General features: G+C 36.5%; 2 pseudogenes; both read left to right on the top strand.

The window, feature by feature from the left end:
* Window positions 1-80: 80 nt before the first annotated feature.
* Window positions 81-950, top strand: LOC141547466 (ELL-associated factor 1 pseudogene; annotated as a pseudogene).
* Window positions 951-3,747: 2,797 nt separating this feature from the next.
* LOC141547465 (heparan sulfate glucosamine 3-O-sulfotransferase 1-like) lies at window positions 3,748-4,309 on the top strand (annotated as a pseudogene).
* Window positions 4,310-20,405: the final 16,096 nt, after the last annotated feature.

Raw genomic sequence — 20,405 nt, 5'->3', positions numbered from 1 at the left:
AGAAGAAGAAGAGGCTGCTGGAGAAGAAAACCAGGAAACCTGCTCCCAGAGGAAAAGATTCTACAGAAAAGGAGCACTAAATGACACTAGGGGACAGCTTCGAGAAGAAGCCCAAGCTCTCCTTCCACACGATCTGCTATGATTTCAAGCCGGCCTCTGTAGACCTATCAGGGAAAGGCAAGCTCCAGGTGGGCAAGGGAGACGAGGTCAAGGTCTCCCTGCCTCACTTCCCTGAAGCTGCAGCCCCAAAGACTGTCTTCAAAAGGAAAAAAAGACCCTATGAGAGAAACTGTATTCTCATCATTAATCAGGATACCGGCGAATGTGTGTTGGAAAAACTCAGCAGCAGCCTTCAGGTCAAGAAGATGAGAACTAAGGGAGGGAGCAAAACCCAGGCAAGAGTGCAACCGCCCCCTGCACTGGCACGGCCCACTCCCATAGCATTCCGAGCAGCAGGGAAGACACCTGTTGGACCCAAAGCCTGTCCTGTGAAAGAGGATTCTCCTGGGGAACTCCAGTTGGAGGACATTAAGAGAGAGCTGAGAGCCGAGATGAATCGGATGGAGACCCTCAGAGACAGCAGCTCCTCAGACTCTGACAGCTCCAGCAGTGAAGAAGAGGAGCCCGCCCCCGGTGCCTCGGCCTCCCAGAGTCCTCCTCTCTCTCACAGAATCCCTGTGGGGAACCAAAGCAGCCAGCTCCCCGAGAATAACCAACTGATGAGCATATTGAGAAAAGATTTACAACTCAGTGACTCTGAGTGCTCCAGCACTGAAGACCAGGAGCCTGTCACAGCCAAAGCCTCCTCCTCCCAGAGTCCTCCTCTGCAGTTACCTCACAGAAGCCCTATGGAGAACAGCAGCAGCCAGCTCCCCGGGAATGACCAGCTGATGAGCATATTGCTACAACATTTAAAACTCAGTGACTCTGACAGTGACAGCAATGTCTAGCCTTGGAACTTCCTGCATCTGTCTTTGTTAGAATATCTGGATAGATGAAGGACACAAGCAGAAACCCACCCCCAAGGAGAGCATTTGGCCCTTAGTGAGCCCTGAGTCTCACTGAACCTGAGCAGAGTACAAGTGCACTTGTATATATTATGGGAATACACTTTTATCTCAAAATCTGGGTAGCATAAAAAAATAAACAAAAAACAAAAAACAAAACTTCCCAGATCTGTTAGAACTGTAAGACAAAGTAAAAATAGAAACCCCCACTCAATCACTTTCACCTTCTGAAAGAAACCCCAAATCAGAAAGTCAATCAAAATACACATATATGTGTATTTATGTGTATATATATATATGTATATATATATATGTATGTATATATATATATACACATATGTGTATTTATGTACATATATGTGCGTGTATATATATATATATATATACATATATATATATATATACACATATATTGTTGTGAACAGCAAAAAACAGTTCAAGGATAAAGGAACCCCAGTCAGAATGGCACAGGACTAATGTATCATATTCAGCATGTATTGTTCTACCTTCCATCTATGGGAGGGGGTGTGGGGAAGGAGGGGAAAAGTTGGAACAAGAGGATTTGCACGGTCAATGCTGAAAAATTACCTTGAAGATATATTGAAAAATACATCTTGTAAATAAAAAAAAGTTGTTAAAAAAAAAGACTAGTGGTCTGCTTTTGCGAAGGGATGACAGTAAGAGGTCTGCTGATGGTTGTGGGATGCCAAGGACTAGCTGGAAATTTTATGCTTCGAGGAAGGCCTGTCCTCCTTCTTTTCTCCACTGAGACCAAGGTCCATCTGAGCCAGAGACAGGCTCAGAAGGGTTGAGAAGGACTGGAAATGAGATATTCCATCTTTGAATGTTCTCTCCTGCTGGCTCTCCCTCCTCCTGCACTCCTCCACTAAGATCAAGACTGGGTCATATGAGCAGACTGTCACAGACTCCAGGTGTGACTGGGAGAGATGAAGACTGAGGCTGGATCAGACTGTCAGACAATGTAAAGGAGACTGTGACAGAAAAAGATTGTAAAGGAGATGTGATGGAGACAAAGATTCTATTCCTGACTGTTCTCATAGGGTCCCTTCCTCTTCAACTAAGCAGGGATTTAGTAAATCTTCAATATATTCAAGTATTTCTCATCATTTTGACTTTAAAGACATAGAAGCTGTTGCCAAATTTGAAGAAAAAAACAATTATATTAAAATTTCCACAACTACTGGAGGAAGTCTGTTTGTTTATTTTTTACTAATTTGATAGACAGAGACCTTACCAATAAATTCCGGTCCAATATTTACTTCAGTAATTTTTCAAAACTTGAAATGGTGAACAAAGCTGTAAAAAAACATAGAAAGTAGACCATTAGGTAGATGTTTAAATAGATAAGAAAGCCTATGAATAAGGTTTATTTTTCTTTCGATTTTCTTTCCTCCTATCCATGTAAAATTTGAGTGAGGATCTGGTGATTTATTTCTACTTTTTGTGGCCACAGCAGATTGAAATAGTGGTGTGGACTTTTTTTGGCAGGGATGTTGAAAACCAACTAGGAAGAAATTTGGGTCTTAGTGCCTTTTATCAGAAATCTTTGTGATTGAAGAATGCAGCCTACATGACATTCCAAAATAAATGCAGATTATTCACTTTACTCATTGACTTTTTAAGTCAAGAATTTCTATAGACACATCAACATAAATGGGCTTTGAATAAACTCTGTCCCTCATGTCCTTTACTAGGTTAAAACCTGTTGAATGACTTGTAGTCATTAAGGAAGGCATTTGCCTGATGGATAAGATGGCCAGCTTTTTCACTGCCATTACCTCACATTTCCTTTGAGGGATAGGAAATCCTATCCATAAATGACTACTCAGAGATCACTCATAGAAAAGCAGAATTGTTTATTAGAATCTCAAGAAGCGGACCCCATCCTGGTCTGTGAGCTAGAGTCACAGCAGGAGAGAGCCACTCCTTTTATACACTTCAGACAAAGAATCTCCAAAATCCCACCCTCCATAGGTTGTGATTGGTAATATTTGGTCAGTGGAATGCAACCGACAAAGTGATTTGCTGCCTCTTCTTCTTTGGGCAATGGAATGCAGCCTAGGCCTTCATATGCCTGGGGCCTATAGGTCTGGTTTACTTTCGCTAGCAGTCTCTGATCTATATGTGCTTAATCTGTAAATTCTTCACCATATCTTACTCCACACATTTCCGTTAACCTTTAATTTGTTTCATTTATTGTTGATATATAATTTAAAAATTCAGCTGCCTAATTTGTATGGCTACTTCCTTAAATGTGCTGGAAATTCTTAATGAAATTTTATGAATGTCTATTTAAAGAATCTCTATGTAATGCTCTCCCAGCCTTCTGTGGCAGAGGATCTCTGGATCCCTTTGCTGTGCTTGCGCATATCCTATCCCTCCTCCCTGGCATCCTCCCCTGGTTTCCTGCTCCAGGATCTCCTGCAGCCTCTCTCCCCCTGCCTCCCACTCCGATACTCCACCCTCAGAGGCTTTTGGGAGGAGCTCGCCCCTACCTGCTTCCCTCCTCTGGCTACTTCTCTCCCACTTGTGCCGTGCCCCATGGCCCTGGCCAAGGGACATTTGGGGGATGCTGAGGGACTGGGCAGCTCGAGGCAGTGAGATCCTCATTGCCAGATATATGTGTCAAGGACCAGGAGGAGCTGTGTGAAGGCATTTCTATGCAGCAGTTGCTTCATGACCCCTCCTCCAGCTGAGTGAAGCTAGACCAGCATCCACCATGAAGACACTTGTTCTGGGAGCAATGCTGCTCATCCTCAGGCCCCAGCTAGTGCCTTCTCATCAGGCCACCAGCTCCCAAGTTGGAAGCCCCCTCCAAAGCTGGGCAGAAAGAGCTGTTAAGGAAAGGCTGTGTCCAGAGTGACTTCCAAGACAGGACTCCTTAGAATGGGTCCAGCCATTGGCTGCCCCAAATGATTATCATCCACGTGAGGAAAGGCAGTACCCGAGCCCTGCTGGAGATGCTCAGTCTATACCCAGGGATAGTGGCTGCTGAAAGGAAAGTCCATTTTTTTGACTGGGAAGTTCACTATGGAAACGGCCTGGAATGGTACCTCAGCCAAATGCCCTACTCTTCTCCTCATCAGCTCACTGCAGAAAAGACCCCCGCTTACTTCACTTTGTCAAAAGTGCCTGAGAGAGTTTATAACATGAACTCCTCCATCAGACTGCTCCTGATCTTGCAAGACCCCAGTGAGCGATTTCTGGCTGACTATACTCAAGTGTTTTATAACGATGTGTGTTTTGTGATTTTAATATATAGTTCAGATTTGCTCCTATAAATGACACTCTCACTCAATAGTCAAAAGTGAAAGTAAAATTTAATCATACAATACAAGGAATAGATTGCTTACAATAACATCCAATACAACAAATAACACAAAATATTAAAGAAAAGATTAATAATATAATAAGGACAGTAAAAAAAAAAATTTAAAAAAAAACCATCACCAATTCAAGGGAATACCAACTCTCTTACAATCTCGGCTGGGGAACTCCATTTCAGCAGCCTTTGAGTCTCTAATAGGGAAGATTAACCCTGCAGATCATCATCTCCATGTGTGAGGTCTGAGGAGAATTAGGGCTTGCTAGCTTATACAGGACTTTAAACAAAGAAGGCATTTGGCTAACTGATGTAACAATAGAATTCTGCACATATAGCAGTTACTTGACTTAGGATGCAGAACAAGTCAATTCATCAAATGTTTATGTGAAAGGTTTATGAATTGGAGCAGGGAAACAGACAATGTTATGCAGGAAGAGAGTAGCCATGTCTCTTTAAGCATAAGCCGTTCCAGGAGGGGCTAGTTCCCAGAATTGTTATCCAGATCTGTTAGCTTGAGCCAGGTCACTAAGTTCACAGAGCAATTACATTCTCACAGGTCTATATCTTAGTTCTTTGTCCTCATATTTTGGAGTGAACTTACTTTATATAAAGAAGTCTCAATTCTTTATTCAACGTGCAAAAACACAAACCCTACCATCCATCAAAGAATTCCTCATCAAAGATGAGGGGAGTCTGGCCAGGAGATTGAGTTGAGGCAGCAGATCTCCTCCCAGAGAGCGATCAGCAGTTTCTGGAGACAATAGAACTTTACATTTTGGGATCTACAACGGGGGGCAAGGACTTTTGCTTACCTTGACAAGGACTTATTCTGAGCCCTTCAGAGGAGCTAGCCCAGACCTTCTCAATCAGTTTTTCTTAAAAGTTCAATGGAGAAAAAAAGGAGGGAAGGAAGGAAGGACAATCATGAGAGTTTATTAGATATACATTGTCAGATATTGTATGGCTTGCTTTACAAATGTCATTTGATCTTAAGAAAAACCGTGGGAAGTTGTGCTATTATAATCTCCATTTAACAACTGAAGAAGTAAGGGTCACACATGGTCACCCTTCTAGTAAGTATTTGTGTCATATTTGAACTTGTGTCTTTCTTACACCAGACCTGAATTTCAATCCACCTTGTTTCCTCTGGGAGAAAAGAGACTGCTTCTGTTTGATTTTTTGGCTTTTATCAGATTTTCATAGTGGCTCTCAGATCATCTTCTTTTTGATTGTCACTTCCCAAAGTTAAAATACTTTTTGAGTATGTCTTGCCAGGAGCTAATGCTGCTCATTATGTAATACATTTAGTTTTTCACTCTAATGTTCACAAACCTTCAGAGTACCATATCCAGGCACTTAAGTATCAAATTATTAAATGCAATGTTGGGTATTAATTACTATTTAGGTGACATTTTAATATTGAATTGTGGATCAGCAGCACAAGTCACTCTTAGGGAAAAGAGAGTCCATGAGCATTGTTATAAAACATATAGGTTAAAAATACTTGAAATGCATCTCCAGAATAAACCATTTGAAAATAGAAGAATGCAATTGTTTGTGTAATGGATATTGTTAGTTAGAGAAAAGAGGTATACATTAGAAAAAGAGAGAAGAAGTGAACAGTGCATGTATTTATTTTTTTAAATGTAATACACATATGCAATGAGAATTTTAGATGCAATGCAAAGAGAAGCCTCTTTCTCCCAACTCAGTCACACTGAATGGATCACATATAAATGTTTATGGAGAAAAAAAAGAACAAATATTTCATAAGATAAAAGTATAGCTACTTTGTGATCAGAGCTTTGCAGGCAAAACTTAGTATAAACAATCAATCAATCAACAAGAATTTGTTAAGCAACTACTATATGCCAGGTATTGTAATAAGGAATTGAGATATTAAAATATTAAAAATAAAATAGAACATGTAGAAAATATACCCAAAGAACTTTAAATACTTATATTCTATTTATATGAGCACATTTAAATTTTAACAAATTTTATTACAAATAACATTATCATTTTCATCTCATCACCTTTTTTATTTTTTAATCAGAGAAAGTTATTAGCAACTGGGGAGAATAAAGTGTCATGCTTTAATTTCCCTGAATTGTTCTGCCTCAACTTCTCTGAATTGTTCTGCCTCAATCCCCCTGGTTTCAACTCCCTTTTCCTGTTCATTAGGACTGAGATAATTAGGGCTGTGGAGATCTGGCCACTCTTGAATTGCAAAGGAATCATAAAGTTCCATATATCCTATCTCAGATACCTATTTGGCATCTTCTACCTCTATCTCTCCAGACTTCCTGTCTCTAGCTGTCTACCCCCTTCGCTCCCAAGTTACCGAGAATTTATGGTCCTAGCCCCAGCCTGTCAAAACAAAATTGATAGTCCCTTCTTGGAAATTCCTATGCTTAACAGTGTTTGGACTCTACCTTTCTCCTTTGTTCTCCCTGATCACGTAGAACCATATAAAAATCATTGGAATTCACATTGGAGGCTGCTGCTGAATGCTTTAAGACATCACCCCTGGGACCACAATGGATCCTTTGATCCCAGACGATTTTTCCCTTTCAGAAACTCAAATAAAATATTAAAACCTCTCTAATCTCTATCTTGCCTCAGTTTCTCTGGCATTACAAAAGGAAGTCTATAACAGAAATGATAATTATTCTGAGCTCTGAGAGAAGATAAGGTTATAAGAATTAAAACTGAGAAGAGAGACAGTTCTGGACAGTTTCAATTTGCTTTTAAAAAGCATAGATAAAAGAAGGTGGAGAAGATACACACCACTGTGTAAGCTCCTTTCTTCCCTCACAACCAACTAGATTTAATCAGCCGCAGAAATAGTGTTGGACTGATAGAATCCACAAGGACTGGAAGCACAACTTACCAGCTGAAGAGAATCTGGAGTTTCAGCAAGAAAGGTCAGCTCCCAGGGGAGGAAGAAGAGAGTCCAGTGCAGATGGTGGGGTAGTGGCACACTGCACCGGTCACGCTGGGGAGGGCTCTGGGATCAGAGAATCCACTGAGATAAAAGAATCTGGCACAGGCTGTTAGCTCTTCTCTGCTTATAAAACAGCAGTTTGGAAGAGAAATCTAAGCCACTTTACAATTTAAAACCAGATTGGATCTTCCCGGATCCCAGGGGTGACTCAGCAAATCTCGGCACTGGGGGTGTGGCCGACATAGGCAATCCAGGCTTTTACCTCGGTGTAGTTAAGAGATTGAAGAGTGGGCAGGGCGGTAACTCATAGTGCTTGGCTCAGCTTCAGGCTGTGCAACGGAAGTCCCAGAGAAGCAGAACCTTTGAACTAGGGACTGCAGTTTCTGGTAGACACTTCCAGTTTGAGCACAGGGGCTTTTCACATGACCTGCTACAGACATCCACGCCCCACTGGGACGCATAGGCTAGGCTTTGAGTCGCCTTTACTGTTCAGTCTCGAACCTCAGGGAAGCCGCTAAAACACAGCGCCCTCAGAGCACAGGAGTGCTGATCACCTCTGAGGCACTTCCAGGGAGGGGGTGTGGAACTCTCTCCCAGAGCTCTCTCTTAGCTCAGGCGCAGGGGCCGCTGCATCCATCCTGTCTGGGAGGAAGCTGGTAAAGAAAAAAATAAACAATTTCCTACCCCAGGGACAGACCCCAAAAGATTTCTTTAAGTATGAGCAAGAAGCCCAAAAAAACCATAGATTCCTTCTACACAGAGAAAGAGTGGGTATTATAACCTGAGGAAGTTAACAGCAGAGAGTCAGCAGATAACAACCTAAAGGGGAACGATTCCTGCCCCCCTTCACATAACTCACTCCTTGAAGAGACTATTAAAAAGTTAAGAGAGTTTGAAAAAAATGGGGAAAGGAAAGAGAAGCTATGATAGAAAATAACAACGTTCTGAAATTGGAGTTGGAAAAAATAAAGAATTCACAGGAGATGCAGGGAAACAAAATTAGTGAATTAGAAAAGGTAAAAATATCACAGGAAAGTAGGATTTCTGAATTGGAGAAGATAAAAAAGTCTCAAGAAAATAGGATATCTGAATTGGAGAAGATAAAAAAGTCCCAAGAAAATAGGATTTCTGAATTGGAAAAAGAAAAGAATTCTCAAAAAAAAAAAAAATTAGGGAAATGGAAAAAAATTCAATAGAGCAAAATAACTCATTTAAAAATGGAATTGGGCATTTACAAAAAGAACTAAAAACTGTGAATGAAGAAAATAACTTCTTAAAAGTCAGGATGGAACAAATAGAAATGAATGATTCATTGAGAACCCAAGAATCAGTCAAACAAAACAAAAAAAAAAAAAAAAAAAATGAGAAGCTGGAGAATAACGTCAAATACTTACTGGGAAAATCTATAGACCTGGAAAATAGATCTAGGAGAGATAATCTGCAGATCATTGGACTTCCCGAAAACTATGACCAAAAAAAGAGCCTAGATTCTATTTTAAAGGAAATTATCAAAAAGAACTGTCCAGAGATAATAGAAACAGAAGGGAAAGTAGATGTGGAAAGAATTCATCTAACTCTTTCTGAAATAGACCCTAAAAAAAGAACACAACGGAATATTGTGGCTAAGCTGCAGAATTACCACACAAAGGAGAAAATCCTGCAAGCAGCTAGAAAAAAACAATTTAAATACCAAGGTGCCACAATAAGGGTCACTCAAGATCTGGCTGCCTCCACATTAAAAGATAGAAGGGCCTGGAACCTGATATTCCGTAAGGCAAAAGATCAAGGACTGCAACTAAGAATGAACTACCCAGCTAAGCTTACCATCTTTTTCCATGGAAGAAGATGGTCATTCAATGAAATAGAGGAATTCCAAATGTTTCTAAGAAAAAAACCAGACTTAAACAAAAAAGTTGATCTACATCCACAAGACTGAAGAGACACAGAAAAAACTACACAGAACCCTTGAGAACTATAACTCTGTTGTGGGTATATAAAAAGTACTCAAGGATAATTTGATTTTACGAATATAAAAGAAAAAAAAAAGGAGGGGGTCTAGTAAAGGGAAGGGGGTAGTATAAGAAAAAGGGGAGGGAGTGATAAAAAGAGGGAAACTACATCCCAGGAAGAGGCATAGAAAATACACCATATCTGAGGGAATTTAGAGAGGGGGAGAATCGTGTAAATCTTACTGTCATCAGAAGAGGCTCAAAGAGTAAATAATTGTCATATTTGTTTTTCAGAGAATTCTCTCTCACCTCATTAAAAGGGGGGAGAGGAAAAGGGAAAAGGAAAAGGAGAATAAGGGAAGGGACGGGGAGGGGGGGGAGGGATACTAAAAAAAAAAAAAAAAGGAGGGCTGCGTGTCACCAGGGGGGTAGATAAATTAAATATTGGGGAAGGGGTTCAGGGGTGTCAAGGGAAAAAGCATAATCTGGGGATAATATGATAGCAGGAAATACAGAATTAGTCATTTTAACTGTAAATGTGAATGGGATGAACGCTCCCATCAAACGGAGACGGATAGCAGACTGGATCAAAAATCAGAACCCTACAATATGTTGTTTACAGGAAACACACTTAAAGCAGGGAGATACATATAGAGTAAAGGTAAAAGGTTGGAGCAGAATCTATTATGCTTCAGGTAAAGCCAAAAAAGCAGGGGTAGCTATCCTTATCTCAGATCAAGCAAAAGCAGAAGTTGATCTAATTAAAAGAGATAAGGAAGGAAACTATATCCTGCTGAAAGGTAGTATAAATAATGAAGCCATATCGATACTAAACATATATGCACCAAGTGGTATAGCATCTAACTTTCTAAAGGAAAAGTTAAGAGCGTTCCAAGAAGAAATAGACAGTAAAACTATAATAGTGGGAGATCTCAACCTTGCACTCTCAGATTTAGACAAATCAAACCACAAAACAAACAAGAAAGAAATTTAAAAAGTAAATAGAACATTAGAAAAACTAGGTATGATAGACCTTTGGAGAAAACTGAATGGCAATAGAAAGGAATATACTTTCTTCTCAGCAGTTCATGGATCCTATAAAAAAATTGATCATATATTAGGACATAAAGATCTCAAAATTAAATGTAGGAAGGCAGAAATAATAAATGCCTTCTTCTCAGACCACAATGCAATAAAAGCTACATTCAGTAAAAAGTTAGGGATAAACAGACCAAAAAGTAATTGGAAACTGAATAATCTCATCTACAAGAATGACTGGGTGAAAGAACAAATTATAGAAACAATTAATAATTTCACCCAAGATAATGACAATGATGAGACATCATATCAAAATCTTTGGGATGCAGCTAAAGCAGTAATAAGGGGAAATTTTATATCTATAGAAGCTTATTTGAAGAAAATAGAGAAAGAGAAGATTAACGAATTGGGCTTACAACTTAAAAGGCTAGAAAAAGACCAAATTATAAACCCCCAACCAAAAATTAAACTTGAAATACAAAAATTAAAAGGAGAAATCAATAATGTTGAAAGTAAAAAAACTATTGAATTAATAAATAAAACCAAGAGTTGGTTTTATGAAAAAGCCAATAAAATAGATAAACCTTTGGTAAATCTGATCAGAAAAAAGAAAGAGGAAAATCAAATTGTTAGTCTTACAAATGAAAAGGGGGATCTTTCCACCAATGAAGAGGAAATTAGAGAAATAATAAGGAGTTACTTTGCCCAACTTTATGCCAATAAATTTGATAACTTAAGTGAAATGGATGACTTCCTCCAAAAATATAGGCTTCCTAAATTAACAGAGGAGGAAATAAATTGCTTAAGTAGTCCCATTTCAGAAAAATAAATAGAACAAGCTATTAATCAACTCCCCAGGAAAAAATCCCCTGGACCAGATGAATTTACATGTGAATTCTACCAAACATTTAAAGAACAATTAGCCCCAATGCTATATAAACTATTTGAAAAAATAGGGAATGAAGGAGTCCTACCAAACTCCTTTTATGACACAGACATGGTACTGATACTTAAACCAGGTCAATTGAAAACTGAGAAAGAAAATTATAGACCAATTTCCTTAATGAATATTGATGCTAAAATCTTAAATAAGATATTAGCAAAAAGACTTCAGAAAATCATCCCCAGGATAATACACTATGATCAAGTAGGATTCATACCAGGAATGCAGGGCTGGTTTAATATTAGGAAAACTATTAGTATAATTGACCATATTAATAATCAAATTAATAAAAGACATATGATCATCTCAATAGATGCAGAAAAAGCATTTGACAAAATCCAACATCCATTCCTACTAAAAACTCTTGAGAGTATAGGAATAAATGGATTATTCCTTAGAATAATCAGGAGCATATATTTAAGACCTTCAGTAAGCATAATATGCAATAGAAATAAACTGCAACCTTTCCCAGTAAGATCAGGAGTGAAACAAGGTTGCCCACTATCACTATTACTATTCAATATAGTACTAGAAACGCTAGCCTCGGCAATAAGAGCCGAGAAAGAGATTCAAGGAATTAGAGTAGGAAATGAGGAAATCAAACTATCACTCTTTGCAGAAGACATGATGGTATAGTTAGGGAACCCCAAAGACTCTGCTAAAAAGCTATTAGAAATAATTCAGAATTTTAGTAAAGTGGCAGAATACAAAATAAATCCACATAAATCCTCAGCATTCTTATATATCACCAACAAAATGCAATAGCAAGAGATACAAAGAGAAATTCCATTCCAAACAAATGTTGAGAGTATAAAGTATTTGGGAATCCATCTACCAAAGAAAAGTCAGGAATTATATGAGAAAAATTACGAAGCACTTGCCACAAAAATAAAGTCTGATTTAAATAATTGGAAAGACATTCACTGCTCTTGGATAGGCCGAGTTAATATAATAAAGATGACAATACTCCCCAAACTAAGCTATTTATTTAGTGCTATTCCAATCAGCCTCCCAAGAAACTATTTTAATGACCTAGAAAAAATAACAGTAAAATTCATATGGAAGAATAAAGGTCGAGAATTGCAAGGGAACTAATGAAAAAAAAACTCAGAGGTAGGTGGTCTAAGTGTACCTGATCTAAAGCTATATTATATAGCAGCAGTCACCAAAACCATTTGGTACTGGCTAAGAAATAGAATGGTAGATCAGTGGAACAGATTAGATACAAAGGACAAAGAAGGGTACATCTATAGCAATCTAATCTTTGACAAACCCATAGATACCAACATTAGGGACAAAAATTCATTATTCGGAAGAAACTGTTGGGAAAACTGGAAATCAGTATGGCAGAAATTGGATATGGATCCAAACTGAACACCATATACCAAGATAAGATCAAAATGGGTCCATGATTTAGGCATAAAGAATGAGATCATAAATAGATTAGAGGAACAGAGAATAGTCTACCTCTCAGACCTGTGGAGGAGGAAGGAATTTATGACCAGAGGAGAATTAGAGATCATTATTGATCACAAAATAGAATATTTTGATTACATCAAACTAAAAAGTTTCTGTACAAACAATACTAATGCAAACAAGATTAAAAGGGAAGTAACAAATTGGGAAAATATTTTTTAAAAGGAAAGGTTCTGACAAAGGTCTCATTTCCAAAATATATAGAGAACTGACCCTGATTTATAGGAAACCAAACCATTCTCCAATTGATAAATGGTCAAGGGATATGAACAGACAATTCTCAGATGATGAAATTGAAACTATTTCCACTCATATGAAAGAGTGTTCCAAATCACTACTGATCAGAGAAATGCAAATTAAGACAACTCTGAGATACCACTACACACCTGTCAGATTGGCTAAGATGACAGGAACAAATAATGATGAATGTTGGAGGGGATATGGTTAAACTGGGACACTGATACATTGTTGGTGGAGTTGTGAAAAAATCCAGCCATTCTGGAGAGCAATTTGGAACTATGCCCAAAAAGTTGTCAAACTGTGCATACCCTTTGACCCAGCATTGCTTTTATTGGGATTATATCCCAAAGAAATACTAAAGAGTGGAAAGGGACCTGTATGTGCCAAAATGTGTGTGGCAGCTCTTTTTGTTGTAGCTAGAAACTGGAAGTTGAATGCATGTCCATCAATTGGAGAATGGTTGGGTAAATTGTGGTATATGAAGGTTATGGAATATTATTGCTCTGTAAGAAATGACCAGCAGGAGGAATACAGAGAGGCTTGGAGAGACTTAAATCAGGTGTTGCTGAGTGAAATGAGCAGAACCAGAAGATCACTATACACTTCAACAACAATACTGTATGAGGATGTATTCTGATGGAAGTGGAAATCTTCAACATAAAAAGATCCAACTCACTTCCAGTTGATCAATGATGGACAGAAATAACTATACCCAGAGGGGAACACTGGGAAGGGAATGTAAATTGTTATCACTACTGTCTATCTACCCAGGTTACTTATACCTTTGGAAGCTAATAATTAATGTGCAACAAGAAAATGGTATTTATACACATATATTGTATCTAGGTTATATTGTAACACATGTAAAATGTATGGGATTACCTGCCATCGGGGGAGGGAGTGGAGGGAGGAAGGGGATAATTTGGAAAAATGAATAAAAAAAAAAAAAGCATAGATAAAGTTAGTGAAAAAAATGTGTACTAAACCTGAAAATGTAAGCTTTAAAGGATTTTAAATGTCAAAGATACCATTTATATTGATTCTTAAATTAATGGGATACCATCGTTAAAGTCAGTTATTTTTCAATTTTTCTTTATTTTCCCAATTATATGTAAAATCATTTTTAACATTTTTCTCTTCAAATTTTATGTTTGAAATACTCTCCTTCTCTTCTGCTTTCATTGATTAGGTTAATAATTTAACATAGATTATACTTGCATAGATATCTAAAACACATTTCTATATAAAAAATAACAAACAAAATATAAACAAAAAATAAACCTCGATGAAAAATAGAGAAAGTAATGAAAAAGTATATTTGACCTATATTCAGTTTCTGACAGTTTTTTGTTTTTTTTCCTCTGAAGATGGACAGCACCTAAGTCTGACAAATTGTCTTGGATCATTTTCATTGTTAACATAGTTACATTATCCATAGTAGATTATCACACACTATTACTGCTGCTGAGCAAAATATTCTATTGGTTCTTCTCATTTCACTTTGCCTTTTAAGATAATTTAGAATTTGAAGAGTATCCTGCTCATCATTTCTTAACACACATAATATTCCATCATAATCACATACTCATTTAGCCATTCCTCAATTGATGAACATCCCCCCCCTTTAATTTCTAATTCTTCACAGCTATTAATAAAGACTTTTGTACACATAGGTCTTTTTTCCTTTACAAAAAAAAATCTATGTAGGATATAGAGCTAATAGTCATATTCCTTGGTCAAGAATTATGCCTGATTTTGTAGTGCTTTGGGCATAGTTCCAAAGTGTTCTTCAGAATGGATGAATAATATATAATATCACCAACAACATTGGTGTTTTAATTTTCCCATATGACCTCTAACATTTGTCATTTTCCTTTTGTGTCATACTAGTCAATCTGACAAGTATGAAGTAATAGTTCTACCTGTTTTAATTTGTATTTCTTTAATAGTGATTTAGAGAATTTGTATATGATTATAATTAGTTTTGATTGTTTTGTCTGAAACTGTTCATAGCCTTTGATCATTTATCAAATGAGGAATGGCCCTTAGTGATGTTTATTTTTTTCATTGTCTATATGTTTGAGAAACTCACTGTAATTTTTTTCAGGAATGACCTATGTATTTTCCTCCATCCTATTTCTCCCATTTTCTTAATCTTTCTTCTTTTAGCCTGTCCATCATCAAAAGGATTGTTTGTGAATTTTACCTGCCCCAAAGAGATCTTCCCTCCCTTACCTTATTCTCCTACTGTCCTACTTTCCTGTGAGAGAGTGTATATATCATTCACTCTTTAAGCCAATTCTCTCCTCACACCACTTTCTCCATTTCCCACTCTATTAGTGTATCTCTACTTTTCCCTTTCATGTTCTCAGTTAATTCTACTTTCTCAATCTTGATTTTATTTTATTTTTTTTAAATAATATACCATCATATTCAACCCTCATCTTTGTTTTTTGTATTTGTATATTTCTTCTAACTTCCCTAGTAATGAGGAAGTTTTTAGGAGTTATGAATTTCATTTTCTGATGTAGAAATATAAAGTATAACTGTATCAAATCCCTTTTTTCTTATTTCTGTTCACCTTGCTTTTTTGTTGTTGTCTTTTTTTTTTGTTTGGTTGGTTTTTTTTGCATTTTCTTTTGAAAGTCAAATTTTCTCTGGTCTTCTCTTCAGGAATGATATTCATTTTTCTATTTCACTGAATGTTTATTTTTCCCGTGAAGAATTATAGTCAGCTTTGCTGGATAGGTGATTCTCTGTTGTTATTTCAGCTCTTTTGTCCTCTGCAATACATGTCCCAAGCTCTCCAATCCTTTTTATGTAAAAGCTGCTATGTTTTGTGTTATCCTGCTTGTGGTTTCTTTTTGGCAATTTTCTTCCTCACTTTGAAATAGTGTATCCCCTTGAAATAATGTATATTAGAAATAAAAAATGTTCCTTTTCTTTATTCTCCATCTTCCATTTTCATCTCTCTCTGTTTGTCTCTCTGAGTCTATATCTTTCTATATATTTGTCTCTGTTTTGTATGATTGTTTTGACATTGGTGTCTCCTGAATTTGTGTCTTGATCTTCCATGTCACCATAGTAACTTTCCATGGTCAGATTTTTTTTGTTTGTTTATTTGCTTGTTTTGATTTTTTTTGGCTAATTTTTTTTTGGCCCATTTCCTTTGATAAAAATATCAATTCTGCTCCTGGAGTGGAAGGAACATTGTTTGGGGCTTCTTATGGCAGTCTTCAGACTCTGGCTATTTACCTGATGTTAATATTCGAAGGCCTGTTTTGAACCTGATATCTATTCCTGAGTTGAGGAGGATCATTAGGGCAGGATGCTGCCAGAGAACATAGGGGGTTGGCAGCTTACATGGTACAGAGTGGGAGTCCTAGTGGCCATATATGGTGTGTTCTGAGGCTGGTGAGGGTGTTTCTTTTACTTTAGCATTACACTGATACATGTGGTGGTCCAGCTGCTGGAGGCTACCCGTTCTCCTCAGACTATACTGAAGCACATGGCTGATATCTTGCCTAGGGCTACATTGAAGGTCATGCTGATTCTTAGAATAGGATCTCCTATTCCCCTGGGTATGCCATAGATTGTGAGGGGTCCTAGGTTTGGAATTTTCCTGTTTTACTGCCCAGAGGATCAGGATCTATCACTGATTTACTGAAGTGGGATTTACTGCTGACTTCCTGAGATACTTCCTGTAATGAACAGTGCTCCCCTTTTTATTCAAATGAGACAATCATTTCCTGCCAGTTTTTCAAGTTTCTTGATTCAGAGATTGTTTCACTCAGTCTTTTTGCTGGTTCTTGTTATTCCAGAATTGTTGTTTTTTTTGTTTTTTTGGTTTTTTTTTTTTTTTTTTGAGATTGCTATTTTATGGTTGTTTGGAGGTGAATATGAGAATATGACAATTTTATGTTTACTTCACCATTTTGACCCCCAAAAGCCCCCAAATCAGTTTTTCTAAAATATAGTATATATCTACAATTATAAATATATTTTCTCTCCTGATAGATTAGAATCTCCATTATTTAGAGATTGACATCTCTATTGATGTCATTGACATCATTGACATTATTATTGCTATTTACTTCAAAAAAGAGCAAACAATTTCTTCCTTTTGATTGGGGAAAAAAAGGGGAAAAAAACAAATATAAAAACAAAGTAGTCATTCATTTTGTGGTTTCCCCTACCATTTTTACTTTTATTTTATTTTATTAATTTCACATTTTATTTACCAAATTGCATGTAAAATATTTTATTTAATTTCCCTACTTTCAAAGAGGAAGGTCAAATTAATAACAAGGCAATGTTTTGTTAGGTGTTCTTTTATTTGCAGAAAGAACATCATGTAGCCAGATAAATGAATTTAAATTAATCAAGTCCACCTTTCACTCTTATACCTAGTGTGTGCTCTGTTTTCTAAGTTTTACTTCTGATAAGATATTTGGAGATGCTTTCTTTACCCTATAGCCAAGATGCAGCAAATAGGCTATGCCCTGAGATTGGCACAAAAGCAATCTTCTGTGCTTATCCTTGAGCAAAATGTATTTTTTGACCAGTACCAGGTGTTGTCTGGTACTGTGATAGTAATTAGTATTACTATTGATTACTATCAATTATTATCATTTTGATTAAATGATAAAAATCATTTAGATTTGTTGGGACTCCTCTTTCTCCAAGGGATCTTAGAGACAGAAGCAGTCAGAATGCTGCAACAGAAAGTTATAAATCATCTTTTCTGACACTCTGAACAATTCCTTTGTAACTGCTAAATGAACAGAAGTAGTGGCTACACTCTGATTTCTGCTGTGCTAAATCTGTTTCTGTATCCTACTGAAAAAGACTCAAGTGTTAGGTTCTTACTAAGTGCTAATGAGATGATGAGATAATGCTGTCTTACTAAACTCAAGGACCCTAATGACTTGAGAAAATTCAAAGACTCAATGAATCCAATAACTTAGCAATTATTCCCATAAAACCCAAGAATATCTGCATCGCCTCCCAAAAAATATCAACCTAAGACTTAGGAATGACAATGCTGGATCTCATATTTTTGTGATTTTCATGTATAAAAATCCTCCACTTCTATAGGCTACAAGCCCTTCTTTTCAGAGGGACTTTGGTTTGCAAGCCTGTTTTCTCACTTTGAAATCAACTAATCCATTATTTGATTCTTGATTCACTTATTGTTGACCTATTCTATTCTTCTTCAGCCATTTACAGTTTAGAGGTAGATCCAGTCTGCACTATTTTTGACATTCTTTCATTACATTTAATTCTGTCTTTTAGTCTCCAGAAAGAAATTTTCTGTTTTTGCCAACATTGAATCTTTCCCATAATTTGTCCAGCATGCATTTTTTCACAGATTGATGTATTTCATAATCTGATTATACATTCTAAATTCAGAATATAATTTTCTACATATTGGAGGCCAGCTGTTGATTTGTATTGCCTGAGAGAGTTTTCTTATCATAAACTCCTTACATTAGTGTAAGTCTACTATTCAATTTAAACAGAAAGATAACTCCACTTTGTTCTGCTTATTTGTTTTCTTTGGATAACATAAACAAGTGCCAGGATATATATTTTTGCTTTCTTTTTATAGCCAAGTAGTGCAGTGGACAGAGCCCTGGATCTAGAGGCAGGAAGACCCAAATTCCACTCTGGGCTTAGACTCTTCCTTACATATCATTCTAGAGAAACAACTGCTTTTCTGTTTACTTCAGTTTCCTCAATTGCAAAATAGAGGTAATAAGGGCATCTTCCTTCCAGAGACAATCAAATGAGATAATATTTCTAAAATGCTTAGCATAGTGCCCAATGAAAGTTAATTTTTAATAAATTCCTGTTTCTTCCCCTTCTTACTACTTCACTGGAACAACTTTTCACAATCTCTACTTGAATGATATTTTAGTGATTAATTGTTGGGACCTGGATCTCTTAGAATAAGCTGGAATCTGGATAAGCAAAAGCCTTTATTCTAGGTCTTTTGTGTCCTAATCAGGGGATTAGATCTAGCAATCTCCACACCTCCACACCTCCTTCCTCTCTTTCCACTGCCAAGAGAATGCCTCAATTTCCTCCTCCTACTCCACCCACTCATGTCACTTCCCCTTCTTTGTCCACACCCACCTATCCAGCCAGCACCTAATAGTTGGGGAGGGTCATCCTTCAAACATGTTAATAGAGAATTGTCCAATTTGCAATTAGCCTCACGTGCTCCATTATCCAAGTGCATTTGCTCAGTTCTAGGCCTTTATAATTAATCAACAATTAATTTGTTGTTATTGAAATTCCAGACACAGATCATAGGACATGTGCTAGAAGATATTTTAAAAGTTACTTTTCCAGACCCCTAATAGTACAGATGAAGAAAAAAACCTAGAAAAGTTGAGGAACTTTACAAGATCTTAAGGGTCTTACATCTCAGAATTAGAATTCAAATTTAATTCTTATGACTCCTAATTTAATTATGTAATTCTAAAATATAAAATATATTTTTATATTTATATGTATATATATAAAGATATAAATATAAAGAAATATAAATATTTCCCTTAGAAAATATAAAGATATAAAATTGAATTTAATCAACTTATGTCATTTCTATTTTTATTTTATCATATAACAATTCTGCAAAATCATCCCTACCATTCTTTATTGTTTGATTCTCTGTTTTTAGTTTGGTGGCAGAGTTTAATTTATACAGGAGAAAGTAAGCAAATAACAAGTCTATGCAATAAAATGTAATTGTCTAGTATGGAGGTTGTGTGTGTGCATGTGTATAAATATGATTTAAAAGGTAGTCAATTATATTTAAATATCTATCTGTCTTTGTTTTACCCTTGTCTATCCTTGGTGCTAGTTCAAGTGTCACATTTTATACAGTTATTATCAAAACATAATGCAGATAACAATTTATAATTTAGTCTTAAGACAAAGGAATATTTTAAAAGGTTTTGATATATTTAAGACAATTTTCTTGTGATGCAAGTATTTAGGAAACATCATGGCATAAAATGTATTTTCCTAATGTTATAATCACTTGTGTCTCTGATCATTCTATCCCTTGAGAAAAAAATAAAATATATGGAGTCATTGGACTCTCTCATAGTTGAAGGTTCTGTTTCATTGTCAAAATGATGATGCTTTTTTGAATATGTAACACACACACACACACACACACACACATACAATGTTTTACAGCTTAGAAAATCTTCAAATAAATTTTGTACAAGAAAAATTCACTTTTAAATTTAAGAATCAGTTTGAGAGTGAATGTTGATTTAAAAGTGTATCTTTTAATTACAGAAAAATTCAAGGAGAGAACATTGAGACACTATCAGATCCAAGTATTCATAAAACAAAAGAAATCAAAAAATTAGTCTCTTAGACCTTAGGGAGTGTTCCATGCATAGCTTTGATTTTTTTTCTCTTTCATAATAAATATCAA

Source organism: Sminthopsis crassicaudata, chromosome 6 (genome assembly GCF_048593235.1).
Source record: "Sminthopsis crassicaudata isolate SCR6 chromosome 6, ASM4859323v1, whole genome shotgun sequence".
NCBI lineage: Eukaryota > Metazoa > Chordata > Mammalia > Dasyuromorphia > Dasyuridae > Sminthopsis > Sminthopsis crassicaudata.
This window is presented reverse-complemented; position numbering and strand designations above follow the sequence as displayed.